Source organism: Phyllobates terribilis, unplaced genomic scaffold (assembly GCF_046119375.1).
Source record: "Phyllobates terribilis strain yellow unplaced genomic scaffold, ASM4611937v1 Scaffold_13__5_contigs__length_258822181, whole genome shotgun sequence".
Taxonomy (NCBI): domain Eukaryota; kingdom Metazoa; phylum Chordata; class Amphibia; order Anura; family Dendrobatidae; genus Phyllobates; species Phyllobates terribilis.
In genome coordinates, this window is record NW_027362773.1 from 59,247,913 (window position 1) to 59,272,333 (window position 24,421).

The following is a 24,421-nucleotide window of genomic DNA, read 5'->3' on the forward strand; positions in this document are numbered from 1 at the left end:
TTTTATAGTGCTTTTGGAAGTGTGTTTTGGGTCATTGTCCTGCTGGAAGACCCATGACCTCTGAGGGAGACCCAGCTTTCTCACACTGGGCCCTACATTATGCTGCAAAATTTGATGGTAGTTTTCAGACTTCATAATGCCATGCACACGGTCAAGCAGTCCAGTGCCAGAGGCAGCAAAGCAACCCCAAAACATCAGGGAACCTCCGCCATATTTGACTGTAGGGACCGTGTTCTTTTCTTTGAATGCCTCTTTTTTTTTCCTGTATACTCTATGTTGATGCTTTTTCCCAAAAAGCTCTACTTTTGTCTCATCTGACGAGAGAACATTCTTCCAAAACGTTTTAGGCTTTCTCAGGTAAGTTTTGGCAAACTTCAGCCTGGCTTTTTTATGTCTCGGGGTAAGAAGTGGGGTCTTCCTGGGTATCCTACCATACAGTCCCTTTTTATTCAGACACCGACGGATAGTACGGGTTGACACTGTTGTACCCTCGGACTGCAGGGCAGCTTGAACTTGTTTGGATGTTAGTCGAGGTTCTTTGTCCACCATCCGCACAATCTTGTGTTGAAATCTCTCGTCAATTTTTCTTTTCCGTCCACATCTAGGGAGGTTAGCCACAGTGCCATGGGCTTTAAACTTCTTGATGACACTGCGCACGGAAGACACAGGAACATTCAGGTCTTTGGAGATGGACTTGTAGCCTTGAGATTGCTCATGCTTCCTCACAATTTGGTTTCTCAAGTCCTCAGACAGTTCTTTGGTCTTCTTTCTTTTCTCCATGCTCAATGTGGTACACACAAGGACACAGGACAGAGGTTGAGTTAACTTTAATCCATGCTAACTGACTGCAAATGTGATTTAGTTATTGCCAACACCTGTTAGGTGCCACAGGTAAGTTACAGGTGCTGTTAATTACACGAATTAGAGAAGCATCACATAATTTTTCAAACAGTGCCAATACTTTTGTCCACCCCCTTTTTTAGGTTTGGTGTGGAATTGTATCCAATTGGGCTTTAGGACAATTCTTTTTCTGTTTTTTCATTGAAGACAAATTAAATGAAGATAATAATACCAAAGAATTTGTGATTGCAATCATTTTCAGGAAGAAACTGAGTACTATCTGACAGAATTGCAGGGGTGCCAATACTTTTGGCCACCACTGTATACAGTACAGACCAAAAGTTTGGACACACCTTCTCGTTTAAAGATTTTTCTGTATTTTCATGACTATGAAAATTGTACATTCACACTGAAGGCATCAAAACTATGAATTGACACATGTGGAATTATATACTTAACAAAAAAGTGTGAAACAACTGAAAATATGTCTTATATTCTAGATTCTTCAAAGTAGCCACCTTTTGCTTTGATGACTGCTTTGCATACTCTTGGCATTCTCTTAATGAGCTTCAAGAGGTAGTCACCGGAAATGGTCTTCCAACAATCTTGAAGGAGTTCCCAGAGATGCTTAGCACTTGTTGGCCCTTTTGCCTTCACTCTGTGGTCCAACTCACCCAAAACCATCTCGATTGGGTTCAGGTTTGGTGACAGTGGAGGCCAGGTCATCTGGCGTAGCACCCCATCACTCTACCTCATGGTCAAATAGCCCTTACACAGCCTGAAGGTGTGTTTGGGGTCATTGTCATGTTGAAAAATAAATGATGGTCCAACTAAACGCAAACCGGATGGAATAGCATGCTGCTGCAAGATGCTGTGGTAGCCATGCTGGTTCAGTATGCCTTCAATTTTGAATAAATCCCCAACAGTGTCACAAGCAAAGCACCCTCACACCATCACACCTCCTCCTCCATGCTTCACGGTGGGAACCAGGCATGTTGAGTCCATCCTTTCACCTTTTCTGCGTCGCACAAAGACATGGTGGTTGGAACCAAAGATCTCAAATTTGGACTCATCAGACCAAAGCACAGATTTCCACTGGTCTAATGTCCATTCCTTGTGTTCTTTAGCCCAAACAAGTCTTTTCTGCTTGTTGCCTGTCCTTAGCAGTGGTTTCCTAGCAGCTATTTTACCACGAAGGCCTGCTGCACAAAGTCTCCTCTTAACAGTTGTTGTAGAGATGTGTCTGCTGCTAGAACTCTGTGTGGAATTGACCTGGTCTCTATTCTGAGTTTCTGTTAACCTGCGATTTCTGAGGTTGGTGACTCAGATAAACTTATCCTCAGAAGCAGAGGTGACTCTTGGTCTTCCTTTCCTGGGGCAGTCTTCATGTGAGCCAGTTTCTTTGTAGCGCTTGATGGTTTTTGCAACTGCACTTGGGTACACTTTCAAAGTTTGCCCAATTTTTCACACTGACTGACCTTCATTTCTTAAAGTAATGATGGCCACTCGTTTTTCTTTACTTAGCTGCTTTTTTCTTGCCATAATACAAATTCTAACAGTCTATTCAGTAGGACTATCAGCTGTGTATCCACCTGACTTCTGCACAACACAACTGATGGTCCCAACCCCATTTATAAGGCAAGAAATCCCATTTATTAAACCTGACAGGGCACACCTGTGAAGTGAAAACCATTTCCGGTGACTACCTCTTGAAGCTCATCAAGAGAATGCCAAGAGTGTGCAAAGCAGTCATCAAAGCAAAAGGTGGCTACTTTGAAGAACCAAGAATATAAGACATATTTTCAGTTGTTTCACACTTTTTTGTTAAGTATAAAATACCACATGTGTTAAATCATAGTTTTGATGCCTTCAGTGTGAATGTACAATTTTCATAGTCATGAAAATACAGAAAATTCTTTAAATGAGAAGGTGTGTCCAAACTTTTGGTCTGTACTGTACATATATAGGGTATTCAGTAGGCCCCGGGGACATGAGCTATTGTTCATATGAGACTGCACGTTGACTCTTATTGTAGTTTGAATTGATGTTTGTTGATTTATTGAACAGTTGCTGACTACCTTTTTTATCAGTCCTTGCAGCTTATTGTTTTGCTATCCTTGAGGGACAAAGGTGCATTTTAATTGAACAATCAAAGTTTGTTAATGTGTTGTTAATATGTTGATATTTGATGAAATGGTCTGCGAGCGCCATGTCACGTTTGGAGAGCCCCTGATGTGCTTAAACAGTGGAAATCCCCCACGTGTGACCCTATTTTGAAAACTATACCCCCCAAGGAATTTATCTACATTTGTGGTTAACACCTTGAACCCACAGGTGCTTCACAGAAATGCATAATGTTGAACTATGAAAATAAAAAAAAATCAAATTTTTTAAAAAAATTTGGGGAATTTTTTTTATTTTCACAAGGGTAACAGGAGAAGATAGACTGCATAAACAGTTGTGCAATTTCCCCTGGGTACGTTAATACCCCATATGTGATGGAAACCTATTGTTTGGGCACATTGCAGGGTTCAGCCGAGAAGGAGTGACGGTTTGGAGAGCAGACTCTGATGGAATGGTATGCGAGTGCCTTGTTGCGTTTGGAGATCCCCTGATGTGCCTAATCAGTGCTAATCCCCCACATGCGACCCTATTGTGGAAACTAGACCCCCAAGAAATTTATCTAGCTTTGTGGTGAGCACCTTGAACCACCTGATGCTCACAAAAATGTATAACGTTGAGCTAAGAAAATAAAAACAATCTCATTTTTTCCACAAAAATGTTTTTAGCCCCAATTTTTTTATTTTCACAAGGGTAACAGGAGAAACTGGAGCACATAAACTGCTGTGCAATTTCCCCTGAGTATGCTGTTTTCTTATATGTGGTGGAAACCTACTGTTTGGGCACACGGCTGGACTTGGCAGGGAAAAAGTGACGGTTTGGAGTGCAAACTTTGATGGAATGGTCGGTGAGCACCATGTCACATTTGGAGAGCCCCTGATGCACTTAAGCAGTGGAAATCCCTCACATGTGACCCTATTTTGGAAACTAGACCCTCCAAGGAATTTATCTAGTAGCATAGTTTTATAGTAATGATTGTAATGCTTTTGATTTTACTGGTGTATGAATTTATAATGTGATGTTATGTGTAAGCTGTGTGGAGTACATCAGATTATAAAAGTGTGTTGTGTCAACAGGGTAAAAACAAATTTTAATAATTTGTGGACGTGTGGTACGCTTTGAAGCAATCCTTAATGCAAAGGCCAGGTTTCTCAGGGCAGGTTTCACAATAGTAAATTGTTTCTTTAACGATTCCCCTCTTGGAGCATACTCTACATGATTTCTGTTATCCTCCCTTCTTCGCTGTTTGGGGAACCTCTCTTGGAAAATGCTGACCTGGGACGATACGGGCACTATCAGTTTCAGAAGTACTGGGACCCTCATGTCCTGAATGCCAAACATTAGGGCCTTGATGACTACCTTCTGAAACTTAAGGAAGGTCCACGTATTGCCTGTAGATCGAAACAGCACAAAAGCATTGTACAGTGCCATCTGTACAATGTGCACGGCCAATTCTTTATACAATACTTTAGCTTTTTGCATGGCACTGTATGGTTTGAGGACCTGATCTGAGAGATCTACACCTCCATGTACTTATTATAATCCAAGATACAATCTGGCTTTGCGATTTGTGTTGTGGTACCTCGGACAGTGACATGGCAGCTGTTGTCTTAGTGTATGGTTGTCAAGATAAGGACACTCCTCTTGTCCTTATACTTGACCACCAGCATGTTGTCGCTGCATAGGGCTCTGCTTTCGCCCTTTCTCGGCAGTTGCCCAATTAGCGGCTTAGGGAGGCCTCTTTGATTTTTTCGCATAGTGCCTCAAGCAACTGTACCTCTGACAGAGAGGGTCTTGAAGAGTAGAAAGCTGGTGTAAAAGTTATCAATGTAGAGGTGATAACTCTTATCCAGCAGTGGGTACAGAAATTCCCAAACAATTTTCTCACTTACTCCCAGGACAGGGGGCATTCAAGGGGGTCAATCTGGGTGCACTTTCCTTCATAGATCTAAATCTGTGGGTGTACCCTGAGGTACTGTCACACAGCTTGTACAGTCTAATTCCATACCCGGCCTTCTTCATGGGCAGGTATTGTCGGAATTTTAATCTCCCTTTGAAATGAACCAGAGAATCATTTATAGCGATGTCCCTTTGGGGGTTGTATGCCTCAGCAAATTTTCTGCTGAAGTGTTCAACTACTTCCCGAATTTTGTATAGACGATCAAAGTTAGGATTGTCTCAGGGAGGACACTGCGCACTATCACTATAATGCAAAAAAATTTTGGATCGCTTCAAATCATGTCCTTGTCATTGCCAATTGAAATACCGGTGTGCTGTAGAGAATATCAGTACTCCAATATTGTCGAATCTCTATTTTTTTGACTATGCCCACATGCAGCACAATGCCCCAAAATGTCATCATGTTTGCTGCATTTACAAGGGTCCATCTGGTGTATGATGACTTGAGATTTTGGATGAAAAACTGATGGGCATACAAGTTTGTCTGGGCCACCATAACATTTATTATTTCCTCTTTTAAAAAGTCAATTTCAGTGAAGCCTGTAACATCAAATTGGATTCCTGAGCTGCTGATAAAACTCGGAATAACAGGCTGATAATTTTCGGGAGGTGCAGTCCATATAGAACCGATTACTGTAGTGGTTGCCTGGGTCTAGGGCGCCTTGCTGGGGGTCCTTCCTCATTAGCTGAGAATAATTGAGGAAAGTGGGATCTTCCTCAATGCCTGAATCCGTGTCTGAGGCAAGCAAAGCGTATGCCTCTTCTGGCAAATAGCGTCTTCTTGATGAATGGGCCATTTTTATTTTATTTTTGAAAACACATGGGGATATGTGTGTAGGTGGTGCTTTTATACATGTAATGTGTTGAGCTTGTGTACAGGGTACTATTTATTATAATAAGTAGAGAGAAAAAAAGTAGAGTGAAAAAAGTAAAGAAAAAAGTAAAAAGTAAAAATTTAGAAGAAACACTTAGAAGAAAAAAATGAAAAGAAAAATCAAAGGTAAAAATAAAGTTTGTATAAAGAAAATTACAGTGACATTAACTATACTAATGCCCTACCTATAAATTTATCTGGCTCTAACTATTATTTTTTTTCTTGCAAAAGAAAAATGGACGTCACTAACACTGCGACTTATGCTCCCCTAATGCACTAAGATAATGCCCAGCGATAATTTTTTTTTTATGCAAAAGAAAGATGTTACCACCCTACCTATAAGGCTACTCTGTAATAACTATTATTTTTTTCCTAAAATAAAATGCTATAAAACTACTCTATACGATTAATTTTTTTTCTCTAAAAGAAATTTGGACGTCACTAACACTGTGATGTCCGCTACTCTAATACTCTACCTCCCTAGCTATAAAACTACTCTGTACGATTATTTTTTCTCTCTAAAATAAAATCGGAAATCACTAACACTGTGACGTCCACTACTCTAATGCACTACCTTGCTACCTATAATTGGGGGGACTGGAACACAGCAGCCAGCACACAGCACAAGAGACATATCGCAGCAGGCACAGATCCCAGGCGAGACAGCACAGGAGGACACTGTCACGGGTGTGTCAGATGTGACAAACAGTCGCTCTGCAGTTGGCTGCAGGAGATATCTTTGTTTGGCATTACAGACACCTTCTTAGTTCTGTCTTACTCTAGGATCCAGTGGCTACCTTCCTCTTGCTAATTAATACCCTGGCCTGGGTGTTTAAATACTTTCAGTCTGCAATAGGAAGGTGCCAGTGATATTCACATGATCCCTTGTGAAGGCTTGGAGTGCAGTTCTTACTTCCTCTCTGGTGCTAAAGGACGTGTGTGCCATCTCTCTGAAGTCAACTGAAGCTAAGCTACTTCCTCCGTGTCTGTCTCTCCTTGCTGTCTTTAGTTGTCAGTGGGGATCGACTAGCGCTCATCCCCCCTTCCCTATATAGGGCCAAGAGCTAAGGAAATACAGGAATAGGGTCCTGTGTGGCAATTGGTGAGGAACCAATATAGGGACGGTAGGGGTAGACCGGGTGATTTTAGATCAGCCTAGAAGGTCTTCACTTCCCCCTATCCCTAGTGTCTGTGCTCCCTTCCCCTCATCCCTTCGTGTCGCACTTTGTCTTTCCTACACTGTGCGTAACAGACACATATAGCAGGTGGATAACACTGGCCACCAATGATTTTCTCTATCTCAGGTACACAGAGGGGGTAGACAACTGCTCTGCACGTCAACTCTGTGGTAAACATGACGTGTAGAGAGGTGATCGCTATTTTAGATTAACCCGATTGGTCAGAAGCTATTTTTCAGCCAATCAGCGCCAAAGGGGTTAATCAGGAGAGGTGATGTCGCAATCACCCGACCAATTATGACTGCTTTGATTGGTACTGTGTCAGACAGCACCAATCACAGCGTTTCACATGGTTTTGTTTTTTTAAACCTTTTTGTCACATTGCTGTGATTGGTTGGTCAGAATTGACCAGCCAATCACAGCGATCACCAACGCGGGAAGGGGGGGGCGGTACAGACCCCCGGGGCGACATGCAGCAATGGCCTGCTGTCAGAGACAGCAGCTACCTTAACCCGGTCACTGCACGATGCAGCTCGGTGACCGGAAATAGCGGCACCTTATATATACTGTTCTTTGCGGAAACACAGCTCCAGCAGAGCAGTATATATATGGCACAAATCGGGAAGGGGTTAATTAATATTTTTGTCATTTGTGTAAGAATTTATCTAAACACATGAAAAGGCACATAGACTCTGAAGTTCTTCAATACGCCATAACAATACACAATGGTACTTGTACTGCTATAGTAAAAAATCCATGGAATCCCTGCACTACCACAAAAAGAAATCTAATTTCACAAGGTTTTTTTTTGTTATAATGCACTAGGGTCCCCTGAGATGAAAAGCAATCAAAACATTGTACCTTTCCTATCATGACTGACCCTTGCTGAGAATTGAAGCAGTGGTGGAGCACTGATGTTAAACGTGTAAAGGAAACACATTTCTGTGTCTTAGTAAATTATTATTTTTTGTATCAAATACTGTCAGGAAAAACATTTTTTTATAATAAATAAGTTCCAAAAATATACTATAGTTGTCTGGTTATGTTATAGTTTAAGACTCAATAAAAATAATATAAAAAAGGAATAAAGTCTGAATTTACTGTATATGCATATTCTTAATTATGAGTTTGTTTAGATTTTTTAGCATTTTCAGAAAAAGAAACAACTGGTCCTAGATTAATTGAATGATTCAATACTGATTAAAAAAATATTCATAAAGATAAAAGCTATAATAAATGGCAAATCTGAAACAATTAGAAAAGTCTAATGCTATATTTTCTTTTCCCTTTATTATCTGTCTTTGCTTTTTGATTGGTTTTATTATATATTTTTTATGTGAAAGTGAAAAATCTATATGAGTTTATGAATGGTTAGTAAAAAAATAAAATGATAAAATATTTTACATTTTTTCATATATAAAGTTTTTGCAAACCCTCTATCCTAACCTTTAATAATGCTAACAGTCTCATTCATGTCACATCAGCATTTAAATGAACAGTAATTGTGTAATCTGAATTATTAGTAACACATAGTCCGTTCCTCACATCTATTTTTCCTACAATGCATATAGGAGATATACTTATCAGGAAGATCTGCATGAAAATTGTATTCAAATGCTGGCGAACATGTAAATTATTGCATTTGCTGAGATTTGAAAATTCAATAGACAGACATGTAAGAAATACAGAAGAATACATTTACCAATTCTGTATTTCAAAGGAAATAGCAACTCACAATGAACAGCTGTCACTTTTACCTGACTAATAATACAAGGAATAACAGAAAATATTATTTCTGTGTGAGTGGGTTAGGAAAAACAGATTCAGAATAGGGTCAATATTCTAGGCAATAACTTACTGAGACACAAGACAAATCTCAATTATGTTTATGAAAGTTTTAGATTTTTTACTTCTAACTTTACATATAAAGAGCAAAACAATTTATGTGCTATTATATTTCAATACATCACATTCAGAAAATATTCATATTATACCTATTTGAAAAGAAAAACAAAAATGCATATACATTTACCTGATCTGATGTCTATATATTTCAGATTCTGATTCCATCCATACACAAAACCAAAAAAGGAGCAAAAAAATGTAGGTACCCCAAAAATTCATAAAAGGTAGAAAATGTATTTATGTTTTCTTTTTCTTTTTTTTCTTTTCAGTTTTGTGGTTCCACAGCTGTATTGCTGGCCCAGCATTCTTTCCGTTCATCCGCTATTGTATTCTAGTATTGACGACTACAATTGTTAGCTGATTTTTTTCTTTTTACTGTTTATGTACCCCAAATAAATACCACTACTGAGGAGTCATCATCATTCACTGTCTATAATTTGTCTGCACAAATTTTTTTCACCACCCAAATCCAGGTATTGGAAAAAGGTTTGAATTTCATTCCTGCAACCAGAGCCAATCTATTTCATACCATTAAGAACATAAATAAGTTTATACGGTTACTTAACATGAAGAGGCACTCCTATACAACTGATTCAAAGAACAATTCTAATTCCTATGCAACTGATAATGAATACTCTTGGAAAATTCCCTTTCATATGGAACTTCCTGATCAAATTTCTACACTTACTTTAACGGACTTAGAATGTGAATCTGTTGTCTCCACACAATTGCAGTTCACAATTGGTCTATATAGATTACCGAATCCTGACTTTTATCTTATAGCAGCATGAGTTCCTGCTATGGACGCTTACGAAAACATTATGGAAAGAGAAATCAAAAATCTTCTTTAGTCAAAAAACAGGTGGTGTGTAATCTTCGCCATGATGAAAGGCAGGATGAGAACATCATAATACTTCCCTCTGATAAAAGGGGATCATTAGTCATTTTGGACAAAGACCTATATAAACGAGAAGTCATGTCTCTTTTATCGTATACCACCACATATTTATGTGTTCCATATGATCCTACCAACATCGTTAAACAACATTTGGTGACTGTCCTATGTGAGGGGACTTATAGATATGAAACACAAGGATTATTTCTTGGTAGAAGATCCAATCAGCCCTATATTCCATGAATTACTGAAAACTCATGGAGCTTAATTTCCCCCTCCACTATGCCCCGTAGTGGTCGGGATAGGTTCACTCACTGAACGCTTATCATCATGGCTGGATGACCTGCTCCAACCGATGGTGTAATGCAATGCTGGTCATATACGAGATTTCCAAGCATCTCTTGGCCACTGTTCAAAAAATTGCATGGACTAATAACTCTTGTTGAGATACTTCTAATGTTTCCTCAATGTATTCTTCCATTCCTCATAATTTATCCCTCTGTGCATTAACTTATCATTTTAAGAGGTTTAATGAATATTCTGATATTTTATGTCAATATATTCTCACTGTTACCAGGTTTCAATTGAAAAATAATATTTTGTCATTTGATGGCTCCTTTTTCTTCCAGGTTTGTGGATGTCTTATGGGGACAAAATTTTCACCATCACTTGCTAACCTATATATGTCATGGTGAGAATCTGATTTCATATATTTTGTACATAGCCCCTTTCTTACATCTATCAGATGGTTTGGAAGATATGTCAATGATTTGATCATGATTTGGCAGGTTGGTGACACTGAGCGCACAAATGTTATCCCTTTGTTAAGGAATCTTAACAACAATTCCTTAAATCTTCAATTTACTGTTGAGATATTTAATGACACTGCACCTTTTTTGGATGTGTTTCTCATTGGAGAAACTTCCAGTGGAGTTACTAACACTTCCCTGTACTGGAAACCCACATGCGGCAATTCAGTCCTCCATGCCACAAGCTGCGATCCTCCCCATGTGATTCGAAGCTTCCCGGTTGGTAACTACAGTATGTGAGAGCCCAATGAGCATTCTCCACTTCATCGTCCCATCACGGTGAATGTGCATGTATAAAAAAATTGGTTTCTCAAAAGGGGCTACAAACGTACTATTCTTGATAGAGCCATATTAATTACATCTAATAAAATGCGTGAATCCCTTGTACTGAATACACACACTGTGGGTGCTCATGCCTCTGATATCTCACAATGTATTACTTTCTCAACACCATATAGTGTGGACTACTTAGACATATCCAAACTCATGTTGAAATACATACCCATTTTGTGTCAAGATGACAAATTACAAAATATTTTGTCAGGAGGTATCAGATGTGTGGCTAAAAAAGCTACAAATATTGGACAACTGGTTTCTCCTAGTTTTTTTTCTAGTATATTTTTTCACAGAAATATACTTGGTTGGACCTGAAAGGTTCTTTTAAGTGCGGTGGCAACAAATGCAACTTGTAGAAATATATGTTGAAAACAGACACATTTACCAGCAATACTATCAAAACATATGGGATAAAGTCCTTTATCAACTGCTGCACAACTTATGTTGTATAAAAGGCCATCTATACCAGTTGCACTAAATATTATATAGGATGCACATCTCGAATGCTCAAGAGAAGAATCTCTGAGCATATTACTGCTTCTACACTAACTGCCACACATCTTAATCATTCATCCTCGGGTCTATCTAAACATTTTTCGGATATCCACCAGGGGAATATTTCCTCACTAAAAATAATTGGCATTGAACAGGTTAAACAACCCAGGAGAGGTGGACATTGGTATAAAGATTAACTCTTGAGGAAAGTACATTGGATATTAGCACTAGAGATGAACGAACCTTTTGATGTTCGGGTTCGTCAACTAAACCGAAACATCAAAATAAGGTTAGTGTTCGGGTACCCGAACCCGAACACAAACCTGAACGGGGCCCCGAACATCAGTAGTTTCCCACGCTGTCATCTGCATCACACCACGGGAAACATGGGCTTTGATCGGTGGTAACATAGTTACCGCCGGTCACAGAGCAGCGGGATCACGCTGTCAGATGTCAGCGTGATCCCGCAGCTGTGACAGTGACCAGTTGTAAAAAGCTTGCCGCGGGTCACAGGCGCTGGCTGATGAGACTACTACCCACATCAGCCAGCGCCTGCTCTCCCTGTTAACAGCTAACACAGGTGCCGCTGATGGAAGAAGTAGCCTCATCAGTGGGTGCCTGTGCTCATAGTGTCAGAAAAAAAATTAAAATTAATAGATATTAAAATAAAAAAACACATTATACTCACCTATCCACCATAATCGCTAGTGTCCCATGGCAATTGGATCACCCGGCAGCACTCTATGCAATGACCAGAGAGTGAACGCTCCTGGCAGTGTATAGCGCTGAGCGGCCGGGAGAGAGGTCACATGAGTTCATCAGCTGATGCATTCCAGTTACCTCACTTACTGCACTGCTGCATGAGAATTTTCTCATGCAGCGGTGGTGAAGTAAGTGAGGTCACAGGAGCTCATCAGCTGATGAACCCAAATGACCTCTCTCCCGGCAGCTCAGTGCAATACACTGCGGGAGCAACAATGCTCCTGTCAGTGTATAAATGACTGCCACATAGAGCAGTCACATCTCTGGATGTGGCTGTTCTATCAATGATCCGATCGCCATGGAACAATCTGGATTATTTCATCACAACGGGGACAGGTGAGTATTATGTTGCTTTATTATTTTATTTTTGCTACAGGAGAAATGGGCTTCAGTGGATTTGGCGTTAGGTAAATATAATTATTTTTGGTAAATTAAGAATCATAAAGAAAGGAGTCTGTGTCATTATTTCAAATAAAGTACTTTATTCTGGGTGTTTGTTTTTTTTTCTTACAACTTTACTATGGGGTTAGTAATGGGGGCGTCTTATAGAAGCCTCTCCATTACTAACCTGGGCTTCATGTCAGCTGCCAGTACAGGGCTGACATGAACATCAATCCTATTACCCCTTTTGCCACTGCATCAGGGCAAGAGGGAAGAGCAAGACTATGCGCCAGAATTGGCGCATCTTATTGATGCGCCATTTATGAGGTGGCTGAGAGATGATGCTTTTAGCCTCGGAGGGGGCCAATATCCATGGCCCCTTCTTAGGCTATTAATATCAGTCTGCAGCTGTCTGCCTAGTCTTTGCTGGTTATTAATTATAGTGGGGGTCCAATTTTTTTCTGGGGTCACCCATTTTAATAATCAGTAAAGGCTAAGTATATAGCTGTGAGTTGATATTAATAGCCTGGGAAGCTCCATGGCTATTACCCTCTTCTCAGGCTATAAACATCAGCCCCATCTGTTCGCTTTCCCTCTGCTGGTTAATAAAATTTAGGAGCATCCCACTCCATTTTTTTCTGAAATGTAACCATTTATTAATAAATGACATGGACAGTAAGCTACGACCTCAAAGCACTGATCATGTATCTCACTCACATATTTCTATCTATCTATGTATCTATCTATCCATATGTATATCTATCCATATATCTATCTATGCGTATCTATCTATCCAATGATAGGTCTCCTCGGACACAGCTTTGGGGGAGCATTTATGTAGGGGGCATTTATGTCTATTTTATCTAAGTCCATTTTTCAAAGTACTTGCAGTTAGTCATGACAGTTAGACAGGGCAGGAGACAGGTAAGACTTCCACAACTACTTTATAATGATAAATTGCAGAGTGCCCTGGATGAAGCTGCACCTCCTACACATAGAACAACTCGGCACAGGCGATAACAACCTTGGCACACCCAGCAAACACGTTTTCTCCAGCGGTGCTCCAGGTGCACTGAACATCTGTGGAGAAAATCCGATCTGGCCGAAGATTTCATCCATTATAAGTTTATGCTTAAAACCTACAACTCTGTCCCTCACCTCTCCAAACAAACCTATTTCAACATCCTTATCACCTCACTTTCCAACAATCCTAAACACATCTTTGACACTTTTTATTCCCTCTTCCACCCAAGAGTGAAAGCCCCTACTATCGACCTCAGCGCTGACAATATGGATAATTATTTCAAAGAAAAAATTGACCATATCAGACAGGAAATTTTCTCACAGTCCCCTAATATCATGCACGGTCCTCCTTCCCCTATTGCATCTAGCTCACTCTCTGTCTTTGAACCAGTCACGGAAGGAGAAGTAACCCAGCTCCTTGCATCTTCTCGCCCTACTACCTGCACCAGTGACCCTTTTCCCTCACATCTCCTTCAGTCCCTTTCCCCAGCTGTCAGCACTCACCTAGCTAAAAAATGTAACCTCTCTCCCTCTCTCATCTGGCATCTTTCCCTCCTCATTTAAATATTCCAGCATACATCCATTACTTAAAAAAAACATCCCTAAACCAAAACTGTGCTGCTAACTACAGACCTGTGTCTAATCTTCCCTTCATCTCTAAACTCCTGGAATGCTTGGTCTACTCTCGTCTAATCTGCTATCTCTCAGATAACTCTCTTTTTGACCCTCTACAATTCAGTTTCAGCTCTTTACACTCCGCTGAAACTGCCCTCACTAAAGTCTCTAATTATCTAATAACAGCTAAATCTAATGGTCACTATTCCCTGCTGATTCTCCTTGATCTCTCTGCAGCATTTGACGCTGTGGATCAACAGCTCCTCCTCATGATGCTCCGCTCTATCGGGCTCAAGGACACTGTTCTCTCCTGGTTCTCCTCCTACCTATCTGACCGCTCCTTCACTGTATCTTTTGCTGGCTCCTCTTCCTCCCCTATTCCCCTTACTGTCAGGGTTCCTCAAGGATCAGTCCTAGGCCCCCGTCTTTTCTCCTTATACACCGCTCCTATTGGACAAACAATCAGTAGATTTGATTTTCAGTACCATCTCTATGCTGATGACACCCAATTATACACATTGTCTCCTGACCTCACCCCTGAGTTATTTCAAAACACCAGTGTCTTTCTGCTGTCTCTTACATCAAGTCCTCCCTCTATCTGAAACTGAACATGTCAAAAACTTAACTTCTTGTTTTTCCTCCCTCCACTAACCTACCTATACCCAATATTGTCATCTCCGTGTGTGGCTCCACCATTACTCCCCAGCAACAAAAAATATTATTATTATTATCTATCTATCCATCTATGCATATCTATCTATCTATCTATCTATCTATCTATCTATCTATCTATCCATCCATCTATCTATCCATCCATCTATGCATATCTATCCATCCATTTATCTATCTATCTACCTATCTATTCCCCTCTACTCCTCTTTAATCGGGCCTCACCTGGAATACTGTGACCAGGTCTGGGCACCACATGAAGACATGAAGAAACTGGAGCAAGTTTAGAGAAGAGTGACCAGAATGGTGACCGGTCTGCAAACAATGCCCTATGAGGATCAGTTAGAGGATTTGGGAATATTTAGCTTGCAAAAGATAAGTCTGAGAGGAGACTTAATAGCTGTCTACAAATATCTCAATGGCTGTCCCCAGGGGTGGATTAAGAGTAGCAAGGGCCCCGGGCAGTTTAGAAGGCGTGGGCACCCCCCTCCCCCACAAACACACCTGATGTATCATGTGACATGTCACATGATCCCCTGTGATAGATCATGTGATAGTTTGCGTGAAATTAATTTGGCACAATATTAATATACTAATTCTAATAATTTTTTTATATTAATTGTATGACTTAATATTGAGCACAATTAAGTATGCTGACATCCCCTATATACAGTATAAGACCCTACACATAATATGAGCTGCCACAATCCTCCTATACACAGCAGTAGGCCGCATAGTGCCATCTATACACAGCGGGAGGCCGCATGTAGCCATCTATACACAGTGGGAGGCCACACGTAGCCATCTATACACAGCAGGAGGCTGCACGTAGCAATCTATACACAGCAGGAGACCGCACGTAGCCAACTATACACAGCAGGAGGCCGCACGTAGCATCTATACACAGCGGGAGGCCGTACGTAGCCATCTATACACAGCGGAAGGCCGCACATAGCCATCTATATACAGCGGGAGGCCGCACTTATCCATCTATACACAGCGGGAGGCTGCATGTAGCCATCTATACACAGCGGGAGGCCGCATGTAGCCATCTATACACAGTGGGAGGCCACACGTAGCCATCTATACACAGCGGGAGGCCGCACGTAGCCATCTATACACAGCAGGAGGACGCACGTAGCCATCTATATACAGCATGAGGTCGCACGTAGCTATCTATACACAGTGGGAGGCCACATGTAGCCATCTCTACACAGCGGGAGTCTGCACGGTGTCATCTACACACAGTGGGAATCCGCACATAGCCATCTATACACAGCAGGAGGCCGCACGTAGCCATCTATACACAGCGGGAGAATGCATGGCACCATCTATACACAGCAGGAAGACGCATGTAGCCATCTATACACAGCAGGAGGCCACACGGCGCCATCTATACACAGCGGGAGGCCGCACTTATCCATCTATACACAGCGGGAGGCTGCATGTAGACATCTATACACAGCAGGAGGCCACATGTAGCCATCTATACACAGTGGGAGGCCACACATAGCCATCTATACACAGCGGGAGGACGCACGTAGCCATCTATATACAGCATGAGGTCGCACGTAGCTATCTATACACAGTGGGAGGCCACATGTAGCCATCTATACACAGCGAGAGTCCGCACGGTGTCATCTTCACACAGTGGGAGGCCGCACGTAGCCATCTATACACAGCAGGTGGCCGCATGTTGCCATCTATACACAGCGGGAGGCCGCATGGCGCCATCTAGACACAGTGGGAGGTTGATGGCGCCATCAATACGCAGGAGGCTGCACGGAGCCATCTATACACAGCAGGAGGCCGCAGGTAGCCATCTATACACAGCAGGATGCCGCACGGCGACATCTATACACAGCAGGAGGCCGTACGCGCCAACTGTGCCATCTATACACAGCAGAAGGCAGCACGTAGCCATCTATACACAGCGGGAGGCCGCAGGGTGCCATCTATACACAGCAGGAGGCCGCATTTAGCCATCTATACACAGCGAGAGGCCGCACGTAGCCATCTATACACAGTGGGAGGTTGATGGCGCCATCTATACACAGCAGGAGGCGGCACGTAGCCATCTATACACAGCAGGAGGCCGCACATAGCCATCTATGCACAGTGGGAGGCCGCACGGCACCCCCCAGATACAGCGGGAGGTCCCACGCGCACACACAAACATATACAGACATATACAGTGCATTGTGAAAGTATTTGCCCCCCTAGAACTTTTCTACCTTTTGCCACATTTCTGGCTTCAAACATAAAGATATAAAATTCTAATTTTTTTTGGAAGAATCAACAACAAGTGGGACACAATTGTGAAGTGGAATGAAATTTATTGGATATTTTAAACTTTTTTAACAAATTAAAAACTGAAATGTGGGGTGTGCAATATTATTCGGCGCCCTTGAGTTAATTCTTTGTAGCGCCACCTTTTGCTGCGATTACAGCTGCAAGTCGCTTGAGGTATGTCTCTATCAGTTTTGCACATCGAGAGGCTGAAATTCTTGCCCATTCTTCCTTGCAAAACAGCTCGAGCTCATTGAGATTGGATGGAGGGCATTTGTGAACAGCAGTTTTCAGCTCTTTCCACAGATTCTCGATTGGATTCAGGTCTGGACTTTGACTTGGCTATTCTAACACCTGGATACGTTTATTTTTGAACCATTCCATTGTAGATTTTGCTTTATCTTTGGGATCATTGTCTTGTTGGAAGATAAATCTGCATCCCAGTCTCAGGTCTTTTGCAGACTCCAACAGGTTTTCTTCCAGAATGGTCCTGTATTTGGCTCCGTCCATCTTCCCATCAATTTTAACCATCTTCCCTGTCAATGCTGAAGAAAATCAGGCCCAAACCATGATGCTGCCACCACCATGTTTGACAGCAGGGATGGTGTTTTGAGGGTGATGAGCTGTGCTGCTTTTACGCCAAATATATCATTTTGCATTGTGGCCAAAAAGTTAGATTTTGGTTTCATCTGACCAGAGCACCTTATTTCACATGTTTGGTGTGTCTCCCAGGTGGCTTGTGGCAAACTAAAAACGAGAATTTTTATGGATATCTTTGAGAAATGGCTTTTTTCTTGCCACGCTTCCATAAAGGCCAGATTTGTGCAGTGTACGACTGATTGTTGTCCTATGGACAGACTCTCCCACCTCAGCTGTAGATCTCTGCAGTTCATCCAGAGTGATCATGGGCCTTTTGGCTGCATCTCTGATGAGTCTTCTCCTTGTTCGAGATGAAAGTTTAGAGGGACAGTGGGGTCTTGGTAGATTTGCAGTGGTCTGATACTCCTTCCATTTCAATATGATCACTTGCACAGTGCTCCTTGAGATGTTCAAAACTTGGGAAATCTTTTTGTATCCAAATCCGGCTTTAAACTTCGCCACAACAGTATCTCGGACCTTCCTGGTGTGTTCATTGGTCTTCATGATGCTCTCTGCACTTGAAACAGAACCCTGAGACTATCACAGAGCAGGTGCATTTATACGGAGACTTGATTACACACAGGTGGATTCTATTTATCATTACCAGTCATTTAGGACAACATTGGATCATTCAGAGATCCTCACTGAACGTCTGGAGTGAGTTTGCTGGATTGAAAGTAAAGGGGCCGAATAATATTGCATGCCCCACTTTTCAGTTTTTAATTTGTTAAAAAAGTTTAAAATATCCAATAAATTTCATTCCACTTCACGATTGTGTCCCACTTGTTGTTGATTCTTCCCCAAAAAATTAGAATTTTATATCTTTATGTTTGAAGCAAGAAATGTGGCAAAAGGTTGAAAAGTTCAAGGGGGCTAAATACTTTCACAATGCACTGTACATACACGCATAAACACATTTGAAACACAAAAATACATATAAACAGACATTACACAATGATATCTGCCTGCACACACACACTCACTCAATCACACACTCAATCAAACACACACTCACACACACTCACACACACACACAGACACACACTCACACACACACTCAATCACACACTTAATCACACACTCACTCATTCACCATCCACCGGCTCGGCTCCAGTCGTCCAGCTCCTCTCCGGTGCAGCAGTACATGGCGCACACTGCGTGACGTCATGCTAGCAGACACGGCCGCGCACAGGCCCGTGTCTCCTAGCTGTGATGTGGCCGGGCCAGCACACAGGGAAGTTAACAGATGCAGTTCTTGCCCGGCCGAAGAAGAAGCAGCCGCCGTGCGCAGCTGCTGGGGGAGCGGTCCTGGCCCCAACGCCTCTGCCTGCCGGTATGTGCCGCATTGGCGCCCACATATTATAATGAGGGCAATCTGGCCATGGGCCCCCCCCGGAGCCCCGGGCCCTGGGCAGTAGCCCTCATTATAATCCGCCTACGGATGTCACACTGTAGAGGAATCATCTTTATTCTCATTTGCACAAAGAAAGACTAGAAGCAATGGGATGAAACTGAATGGGAGAAGATAAAGATTAGATATTAGAAAAAAACTTTTTGACAGTGAGGGTGATTAACGAGTGGAACAGGCTGCCACAAGAGGTGGTGAGTTCTCCTTCAATGGAAGTCTTCAAACAGAGGCTGAACAGACATTTGTTTGAGATGGTTTAGTGAATCCTGCATTGAGCAGGGGGTTGAACCAGATGACCCTGGAGGTCCCCTCCAACTCTAAGACTCAAACTAGAGCCAAAACGTCACCAGAGATCTTTTTTTTAGCTAAATAAATCACCTTTTTCTACAAGGAGTGCTGTTTTCATCGCTTTTTCTACTTATATGGAAGGTTTGATACATATCTAGAGAACGGGCACCCCGATTTTTACAAATTGGTTGCAAGTGCTGCTTGAATTTGCTTTTTTTTACATTTTTATCTATCTATCTATCTATCTATCTATCTATCTATCTATCTATCTATCTATCTGTTCATATCTATCTATCTATCATCTATCTATCCATCTATTTATCCATATCAATCTATCTCTATCTATCTATTTATCTATCCATCTATCTATCTATCTATCTATCTATCTATCTATATGTATATCTATCTATTGTATCTAATCTATATGTAGATAGATGCATGCATGGATAGATGGATGGATTGATAGATAGATGGATAGATAAATAAATAGATAGATAGATAGATATCCAAAAAGGGAAAAAGGCAGCACCCCATAGTCTAAAAAGTGATAATTTATTGACCCATCATGTCAGGGCTATGTTTCGTTCCACACTGAGGAACTTTTTCAAGCAATGAATCATTTTACAAAGAACATATAAATAGGTGTGCCAATCAATTATTAATATATAAATACAATTTAATGAAATCCATATATATAAAAAGTGCTTTGTGCATTAAGCATTGTGCATTGTGCTATATACCATTAAAATGTTAATACCGCATTAGATGGACAAATCCTGTGTACCGTCAATATTCTTATACCAATGTATGTTATTTGAAGTCCACATTGAGCTCATTTGGTTTCAAAGATTCCATTCTGTAGATCTATTCTAACTCTTTCTTTTTGAGTAATTTCTCACGATCCCCACCCCGCCTCAGGGGGGCGACATGATCTATAAAATAAAACTTAAGATCTTTTTCTCGATGACCCAATTCTACAAAATGCCTTTTTTCTGATAGTATACCGATGATTCTTGTTTTAAATTCACAGGTTGTTTCACCTATGTATAATAATTTGCATGGACACTGTAAAATGTAAATTACATATTCTGATTCAAATGTCAAATAGAATTTAGAATTGCATATTCTCCTAGAGGTTGGATGTATAAACTTTTTGCCTTTTAACATATATATACAATTGACTCTACACAAACAAGGGAAACATCCCCTTCGTTCTCGCCCCGTTAATATACCTTGGCTTCTCTTCTTGAATGACCCAATATCCGAATGGACCAAATTGTCCTTAAAGTTTTTAGAACGCTTATACGAAAGTAGAGGTGGTACCATAAATTCCTCAACTCCTGGTATACAATTACCCAGCATGGTCCAATGTTTTTTAATAATTTTCACCACCCAACTACTCTCTTCTGAATAAGCCGAAACCATGGGAATCTTCCTTTTATTAATCAAATTAATTTTATTTTATGTTCAATCTGTTTTATTAAACATTTTACAAACAAGTAGTATATTATGTGCAATGTATTCAGAGTACATAAAGTCATAGAAAGTATCTAATATTGAAAATGAAAATACCTCTTTCAACATTAAGTCAAAATGTAACACACTGAACAATGACAGTAAATGTATGACAAACGCCAACAAGGTATTCAAATAAGGAGTTATCCTCTAGGTTATATAAAAGAAAGATATAAGATAAAAAGAAGAATGAAAGAAAGACTTAAGTAACAAAGAAAGATAAGAAAGGGGGAGAATAAGAATAAGTTATGGGTAAAGGGAAAGGGGTCCTTACAGTCAAAATGTATATTAATGCGCAAATTCCTACGTAACTGTAAAACTCAACAGAACAGGTTATGGAAATCAGATAAGTACTGAAATAAAATCCATCCACTCCAAATCCTTCTGAATTTATCATTTGTTCCATTGCAGTCTGCAGAAAGCTCCTCCATTCTACACAAATTAACCGTTCATTTTATTTTGGTGATCATCACTACATAATAGTGTAGGTACGCTGGTTGAATTCGCTTTATTTTCACATTCCTTTAATATTTTACTCAGGTAGTTTATATCTTTAAATTATTTTATTAAACCATCAAAGGCCATTTTAATATTTGATTCATCACTGACAATACGCTTTGCCCTTAGGTATTGGCTAAAAGGGAGTGACTCTACCATCTGCGTCGGGTGCTGACTCTCAAATCGTAGAATATTGTTTTTATCTGTGGGCTTACTGTATAAAGTCGCAGAAAATTTACACTTATTACATTTCGCCAGTATATCCAAGAATTGTATCTCAGATTAACTCAGGGTAAATTTGATTTCACTATCCATACCGGGGACAGCTTGTGTTTATGTTAACAAGTGTATGGATTACTAATGGTGGGGTGAGTCATGCTGGCTATTAGAATTATTATGAATTATGCACACATGTGGTAATTGGCATCAATTAAACTGTAATATGGATATATGATGGATATTAGTGATGAGCGAGCATGCTTTCTACTGCTTGGTACTCGGGTACTCGCCCGAGCATCTCACTGCTCGACATGCTCAGCGAGTATTTCCGTGTTGCTCGGGCTGGAGCTCGGGTCCCCGCCCTGTATGTTTGGCGCTCTTTAGAGAGCCAATGAACATGCAGGAATTGCTTACCACGCACTGTAATGCTGTCGTCATGTTGGTTGTGGCATTACAGTAAACAAAGAGAATGCCTGCACCACCCGATAGGCAGTTTATAGACCCCACCTCATTTTTATGGGCACAAAACATCTCCATCTCCGAAATGACCACATCAGTCACAAGCTGGAAGCACTGCAGCACTGCCTCGGCCAAGTGGTAATAGGCTGTGTTGAAGATAATATGCTTATGCTTAGGTCACAACCGCACACCACTGCAGAATTGTTGAAAGCTGTAACACAGCAGGCAGTTCTGTGGCTCTCACCCCTGAACATACAACTGTGGCACCCCAGGGGTCTGGTTGCCACAGTAATAGAAATATTATGTCTGAGAGCAAGTGGGAGGTTTCTCTGGTCAGGAGCCCTAAGCATGCAACACGGCCCACCCAGACCTGGGAGGGGAGGAATCTACCCTTATGGACTGGGTCTGGGGCGGAATTAGGTCAGACAGAGTCTGAGAGACAGAGCCTGCAGAACAAGCAGAGCAGTCAGAGCCTGGAGAGGGAAAGTAAGAACCAGGAGCTCTGTAGGAACAGTAGCTGAATACCAGGGGCTGGAGCTGAGCAGAGTTCGCCCTGGTTAAAGACACTAATACTGGACACGGAGTCCGAGGCTGTGGGGACATCCAGGTCCAGCAGCAGAATCCAACCGGCAGGGGATTCTTTGTCCTCTGGCCATAGAAGCCCGGAGGCACGGTCACAAGCAAGGGACCAGCAACGCCATTGTGAAGCGGAGGCTAACAGAAGGCCCCAAGTCACCGGCCATACGGGTGAGCACCACACGGTATACTCAGGGACGTGGGCTACTTCTACCCGCATAGAGCAAGGTAGCAAGGAAAGAGTGCAGATAGACGGGGAGGCCTACAACTCCACCTGGCCAGGGGGAGATCCTGCTTGCTCACAGACTGACCAGGCCTCCACTCCTAACCAGTACTCCCGGGAGGGTCTGCTTTATACCATCAGTAAAGACCCTGAACTGCACCACACGTCTCTGTGTTTCATCGCCGCACCAGCACCATTAGTACTGGGACGCTCACAGCATCACTCCCATCATCCACACTAGCTGCCCTGAGGCAATACTTCTCCCGTGGGGAGTTATCCCATACTCGGCTGTGCAAACAACATCAGCCTCAGCGGTCTGCAGCGCAGCGGCGGTCCCCACTGACCGCAATCCACGGGTGGCGTAGTCGGACACTTATTATAACACCAATAGACTGCCACTGGTTTGACCGCCCAGGGCACAGACCGGGTGACCGCCACGGAGGACTACAACCCCCAGCGATCCGGCTCCGGGTATCCCCTGCACGACACAGGCCCAGGGGGCGCGTCACAAGTATGGTCGTGTGTGACAATGTCTGGAACCTGGTGGTGGAGAAATGACAACAGAGTAGATACGGTTTCCATCTATGCCAGTCCTTTCACCGAGCTAAAGAATATGGCTGTGGTGAAATACAACTGTGACCGAGAAGCATTGTCAGACTAAAGAACATTGGGCCCATCAGAGGATTTTATTCTTAGGGCCCACCTTTCTCCCCCGCTCAAGAGCCCTATAGTCACTGCAAAGTTTGCGCTATGAACTCTCCTGATGGAGAAGCCAGGACTCACAGGAGGATTCTCAGGTTCTCTGGTGAGCCAGTCCAACCCTGCCGAGAAGCAGCCCTGGCAAAGAAAAGTCTGTGGAAGGCTATGAGCCCATGATGCAGAAATGCTCTGGATTTTTTCCTGAGCGTTTCTGCATCTCCCTGACAGAAAAAACGCATGCGGATTGTACATGCGTTTTTCCTGCCAGGGACATGCGGATGTGAAGCGTTCTTCATATGCACTTCCGCATGTGGGTTGACAAGCGCTTTCCAAACAATTTTACCATCACTTGGAAAGTGCTTGACAACTTGGTCACACTGTATAAATCCATGTGAAAAGCATGGATTTATAGAGTGTGACCCCAAAGAATGTCAAAAAATAAAGTAATAAACCTATACTTACCTTCTGATGGCCCCCGGAGTCTTGCTTCGCTTCGTCCTGGCTTGCCGGCAGCTCGCGGTACACTGAAGGACCTGCCGACGTCAGCATCGCGTGACCCGTCACATGACTAAATGACGTCACCGCAGGTCCTCCAGTCCACTGCGATCTGCTGGCAAGCGAAGACAAGCACACCGGGGGCCATCAGAAGGTAAATGTAATATTTATTTTTTATTTTATTCTTTTTTTTACAGGTTCTATGGTACCTGGGTCCGGAGGAGAGTCTCCTCTCTTCCAGACCCGGGTAC